The sequence below is a fragment of the Grammomys surdaster genome, unplaced genomic scaffold (genome assembly GCF_004785775.1).
Source record: "Grammomys surdaster isolate TR1022 unplaced genomic scaffold, NIH_TR_1.0 125833, whole genome shotgun sequence".
Taxonomy (NCBI): domain Eukaryota; kingdom Metazoa; phylum Chordata; class Mammalia; order Rodentia; family Muridae; genus Grammomys; species Grammomys surdaster.
In genome coordinates, this window is record NW_021620661.1 from 1,827,399 (window position 1) to 1,833,713 (window position 6,315).

At 36.7% G+C, this 6,315-nt stretch overlaps 1 protein-coding gene across 3 annotated transcripts in view; it reads right to left on the bottom strand.

Moving 5' to 3' along the window:
* The window catches only part of Nyap2 (neuronal tyrosine-phosphorylated phosphoinositide-3-kinase adaptor 2), a 245,039-nt gene extending 238,965 nt beyond the window's left edge, over positions 1-6,074 (bottom strand). Inside the window, exons 1-2 of one of the 3 annotated variants that reach the window (XM_028789456.1) lie at positions 5,971-6,074; positions 5,114-5,600 (exon numbers count right to left, since the gene is read on the bottom strand). The gene's annotated coding sequence lies outside the window, so the exon portion shown is untranslated. Of the gene's footprint in view, positions 1-5,113; positions 5,601-5,698; positions 5,806-5,970 lie in introns of those variants that run through there. The other 2 variants (XM_028789455.1, XM_028789454.1) reach the window with 2 other exon arrangements.
* Between the last annotated feature and the right edge of the window lie 241 nt (positions 6,075-6,315).

Sequence of the window (6,315 nt, forward strand, 5' to 3'; positions counted from 1 at the left end):
TAACAAGGTTTGTTGATCATTTCTGAATATTCTGAACATTAATTATCACTATTAACGGCCTACTTAAATGGAGTTTAAATTGTTCTGAGGAAATGTGAAATAATATTATTGCTAAATATATATACATGCAAAAGATATTTTTTAAATCACATGGGTTTTTTTTGAGATGAAAATCAACATGTTGTCAACTTAAACTTCATATTATAAAAATGGGTTGCATGTTTATGTATGTACTCATACCCACCTCTAGGAAGGTATTTGGTCATATGATCATCCATCTATTTAAGAGTCTATTGGGCACCTGTTACCAACAAGGCACTGATAAATGTCAAATTGCAGTAAAAGACTAGAATGAATAATGCATCACATCTAATTCTGGTACTGTTTATGTCACCAGCTGGCCATGCATCCTTTACTTCCACTATTTTTGGGATAAATAGATAAAATTTCTCAACATTGAAACATGTTCTTTAAAATAAGATTAGCATCCTGTCAAAGATCAAGCTCACAGTATTTGGTTTGCTGGTACCCATGGAAATTAGCATACAATGTTTTGGGTTCTGAAGAAGTCCTGTAGGCACAAGTGAAAGTTTTTCTATGTGTTCTAAAAATCTCAAATAATTTGTTTCTAGGTCTATGTTTTTACATTAACTAGTACATTTAAGCTTCACTTTACATTTAAAAATTGATGGCAGTTGAAATGGACTACATCATGGACTACATGAGGATTTGGTTTAAAAGTTTTATATGTGTTCAATAAGCCTGATTGTGATATTGCAGGTAGAGCCTTTTACCACTGTTAAAAGGCAACTGGGTTTTTACGTTATATGTACCATCTTTGGTATATTATTTGAATAACTAGCCATCTTCCTTTCTTGGCTTTAAATTAGATATAGCAACAACAGAATGGATAAGGTTGAAGGAGAATTCCTGCCTTCTTATGGCCAACAATAAATTTTTGCACCCATTGTTTGTTTAAAACACATGGGAGACTTTTGCTGCCTACCTCTATTTTTGGAGTGTTGTTTCTTCATTCTAAAAGTAGACAAAGGTGTGTTTTCTTTGGAAGTCACAGCACTGGTTCAAATTCCTAAGTTCTATGTATGTGTTTATTGAAATTCATGGCTAAATTTTAAAATTATATCAGGGATTCTCCTGAATTAGTAGTCAAATGACCAGTGCAGAATCCCATGCAATACACAGAAAAATTAGGGTCTTTACTGTATGCCCTCCTATATTTCTCTGCATTGAATCTCCAGAGATTCTCTCCATTTAATATTTAGATTACTATGTCTACAATCGTGGCAGATCATATCAAAGCTACAGATGTTGGGTTAAATATTAAAGTGAGTGATTGTTTTTCTGCTTTCAATTTATACTGTTCTTTCATTGTGTTACCTATAGCCTGTTGACCACACCTTTCACAAAGACGATAGTTTGTAATATTTGGATTTTGTGATTTATAGCCCATTGACCACACCCATCACAATTAAAGTGTGTAATATTGTGACTTTGTTGTGTATAGCCTGTTGACCACACCCTTCACAAAGACTACAGAGTGTAATATTGTGACTTTGTTATTTATAATCTGTTGACCACACCCTTCACAAAGACTACAGTGAAATACAGTCTAAAATCTGAAACTTGATTTAACTAAAATGTACTAATTGAACTCTTATCATGGCCAAAAGAATTAAACTAAGCATTTAACATTGTATTGAATTTTCTACATATATTTTTAAACAGGGCTATCATTACTCCTTACCAGTGTTGAATCTAGACCTGATGGTGATATTAATTCTTCACAAATGTTCCCACAGAAATAAACTCTCATTACCCAAACACACACAGCAAAAATCATGTATGTCCAAATGATACTGACAGAAACATAAAATTAGAAAATCCCCATTTTTTTCCTCTTTGTAGCTGATACTTTCATCAAAGAAACTTAAGACCTAAACTATTATGTAATACTTAGCATTAAAGAGAAATTTAAGTAGTATTTTTGAAAGTAAATGCATACAAATTTCACCAAGGTCATGTGATTATATGGTACTTTCCATCCACCAATGAAGAAACCCACTCTGTGTAGTGTCAGTTCACGGAGTCTATTCACTAGGTCACCAACTCATGGTGAGACTGAGTTCCCCAAAGACATGCACTGGTGTGTGAGAGAAGTCACACAAAGAGATTCAAATGAATAGTCAAACTGTCTGGTTCTCTTTCATCTGTGCTTAAGCGTCCCTCTTCCCTTTGTTTAAAATCCTGAACCAATTCTTGAATTAGTGTAACCTTCTGAGTTTTTATACCTACCACTCCAGCTCTGTAAAGATGGGCTTGGTGGGAGTGCACACTCACTCATTAAGATGTTAGTTCTCCTTACCCAGAGCAGAATTTCACATGTACCAGCATCCTCTGAGTAAACCACGTCCACCAGTTTCCTGATCAGTAGTGTTTTTTTGTCTTTTTTTTCCTTCGTAAACTGTTTACCCCAAATTTTTAAAATAAAACTCTTCGCTGTGTAAGACTTAGCTTTTCCAAGAAACAAAGTGGTGACAACTTCTTTAATCTTAATTTTTCCACCTACACTGAGTGTTTGAGGATGAGAAAAAAAAATGACTTGGGAGAGAATTATTTCACCATATTTAAAGTCTCATAAGAAGTTCTGCATTTTAGATCCCAGTAAATCCTGCAAGATAATCTTATGACCAGCATAAAGTAAAGTTCAGTTTATGCTCTTGTCATGTGATTGGTGAGCCATCGAAATGTCACATGCATAGAAGAGAATAAATAATGTAGGGCTGGATATTTTACCCTTTTTTCCTGTTTACATTTTAATTTACTTGAGGATCATGCAAAATTCCTAGTGTCTATACCTCTTATATTTTTTGAGGCTTTCAAATGGCATTTGCCTTAATGCTCTATGAAGTTCTTGGGATTTTTGTTATTAAAAGTTAATTTTCCTTCTCATTCCAGTCATTGAATTTCCCTAAGGTGGAGAATGCTAGGGGCTTAGGTCCAGTGAAAGTCTCCCCAGGTGATTTTGACTATTTTGTTCTTGTTGGATTGTTGCATTGTTCAGCAGTATAAGAACCATTTTACATTTTTTTGCATGTACTTACATGGATCTAAAACCACACAGCACACAAGGCATATGAAAAAATATGTAGTAATCAGGCTTCACATGCATATGTTAAACACATATGCAAATTCCTATTTGAAATTTGCTAACTTCAGATTAGGACTTCAAACCTAGATACCAGAGTTAAAACCCATAGCCATGCTAATGATGTCTAGTTGATTTTGCAACAAAAATCTTAAGGCTATCAAATACTAGTGTCAGATATTTTGATCTGTGCTTGGAATTCTGTCCCCCATCCCACAAATGGTCATGTTCATATTCTCATTCTCAGTGGTCTCAAAAATGCAGCTGTTCTGCACAAAATGGGGAAAGAAGTTACCACCAAGAAAGCCTGCAGGAGTAACTACAAAGGCGTTGATTACTTCTTCCTCAGAAAGCAGATTTCTTTTCAGTGAGTTTTTCTCCTTCATGTCCCTCCCCCAAATTGGGAAGTGGGCATAGATCATACAAGTGCAGTAAAATCTTTTACCAGCCATTTCCCTAACTTCCAGGCTGTCATGGTTTCTTTTACCAAAGGTCTTAAAGCATTGCATATATCCTCTCTTACATTAGAGGTTCAAGCAACGAGCCAGTGGCTGAGGGACTTTGTGGAGCCTTGGGCCAGTTGGTTCCAGACGCTTACAAGGCAGTATTTGCAAAGCAGATACAGTGAGTTTAATACATTGCTGACTGGAGCTAGAGTGGAAGCCATCTAACTGAGTTGGGAGTCTATGACTGATCGATTTATTTTCAACAATAGGCACCATTCTTTACCCTGAGATTTTGACACTTCTGCACAACTTTACAAACCATTCAAGAGTTTTGTAACTCTTCTTGCCTTTTGCAAAGTTGTAATATTTTTCACAGGTCTGGTCTCACCATTTCTTAACTGTTAAATGTCCTTCACAGAATTACCTTCTTCTCTGAATTGGACAAAAGTACATTCTAATTTTCAAAGAAAAACAAAACCATTTGTACATCTCTGGCTCCTGTTTTCTCTTTAATTGCTAAGGTAACACTTGACAATGCATCAATAAATTGGAACATATCCAGAATATGAAAATTTAGGAGATTGATTTTTGTTCCTACTTTCTATTTTATTATTCTATGCTAATTGATTATAAATTCATAGATACTAAATTTATCACAATTATACCCTGTAATCTCTTCCATTAAATGCCTTTATATTTTTCACTACATTTAGAAGAGTGAATGTACTCCTTTAGTAAAAAGCAACTTTAGTATTTTTCAGTAAAAATGAGCATTTTTAAATACAGTATTTTCCCAGATGTGCCTACATTCTGAGTATTGAAAACACTCCTGGGTAGATTGAAAAATTAGACTAGAGTTATTTCAATGAAATAAGTATATGTCCCAAGTTAAACAAGGCCACCTAAAGTTCTGCAGAAGATGTACATTTTAGTAAGACTAAGGAAACCTTCCAGATATTGGCTAGCATTAAAATACATTTTCTGAGAAAAAAAATGTCCATTTGTTATCAGCCAGAAATAAGCAGTTTCACCTTCAAAGTATGTCTAGCAACTTGGACAAGGTTTGGTAGAACGCATATCTTTCTTTCTGAAAATGCAAAACTGGGCTCTCACTGATGACACCAATGAACTGAGCCTGTTGTGAAATATTTATGATATGGAATTAAGATAAAGAGCAGCAAGCACAGCGTGAATAGTAATTAATGGATGGAAATACTTCCAATTTTTAAATAATTCAACATGGCTTATTTTACTAATGAAAATCCATTTAACATCTCTATGGTAATCACTAAGTGGGCACGGGTTAAAAATAGCCAGGGGCTCACTAACAGTGTGGATGCCCATGTTGTATCTTTAATTCTGCTTCACCTACTAAAACATGCAAACTTCAGCATTAAGTATCCCTAACTAAAATTCATTTCATTTCATATCCAATTGCTTCCTCTCCTTAGTTCTAGATTCAATTAGCATGCTTATAGAATCTGAAAAATGAGATACATACCAAAAATTAAGTCCCCGGGGGAGAACTAAGTGGAATAGTCAGGAGGTGAGTTGGGTCTGTCAGAGCCCTCTCTCAGGGCTGGTCTCGGGGCAGTTCTGTAGGAGTAATCCAGCACCATAAGAAAGAGACTTGTAGGTTCAGTTCAGTATTTCTTCAATTAAAGTGCATTATATCTGGATGTGAAAAGTGTCGAATCCAAGATTCTTCATCACTAGAGATCAGAGCATTTTCGATGTTCTTTCTATCGGATAAAATGCCTTTTAAAGTTTTCAAGGAAGATGCAGTAGCAGAAGACAAGTGCTTGCTTCGTTAAATCGACATTCGGAGAAAAGAGGGCATAGCTAATGGGTGGGGATGAGCGCACAGCCCCTCTCCTTCCAGGTCCAGCAGGGAAGAAATTGAATAATTTTACCCACTTTGCTACACAGATGATTATAAGACCCGAAGCAATCACCAAGCTGACTAAGGTACCTCATTTGATCATGTTCTGTGAAGAAAAAAAATAAATGGAAACAAACCCCAGACACATCCTCTCTAAATGTCTCCTTTCAGCCCCAAAGATGCTCTTTCTCCTTGCATACATACAGAAGGTTTGGAGAAGCCTGGCTGGTAGCATCGTCCCTCCCCCATGACAACCAGCTTGCTCTGGCTGGCTCTGGTGTGTCTCCTCTCTCTCTCTCTCTCTCTCTCTCTCTCTCTCTCTCTCTCTCTCTCTCTCTCCTCTTTCCCTCCCTCCCTCCCTCCCTCCCTCCCAACTCGCTCCCTCCCTGCTTCTCTCTTTTCTCCAGCTGCCTTAGTCTGTTGATGCTGCTGCTGCTGCTGCTGATTAATCAGGGATTTTGAAACAAAGAACGTACCTTCTCAATAAACGGTAATCTCTCTCCTCAGCTTCTGCAATCCGCCTGCATTGAGCAGCAAAGCTGCCAGCATCCTAGCACCTTGGATAGTTCCCACACCCTAGGCCCACTGGAAAGGAAAGACTGAAGAAATGGCAAGAAACCCCCAAAGCAGCACCGATTTCAGCTCCCCAGGGGCGCCCATCCTCATTAAAACCCTGAAGTTCAAACAACAGAACCTCTTTCTTTTATCTAACTGAGCTAAAGTCTGATTTGTCAATAATAAAAGAAAATGAGGATAAAGAAACCTCTTCATTTACATCCACTACGGAGCACTAAATCAGTCTTTTTGGAAAGAAAAATTTA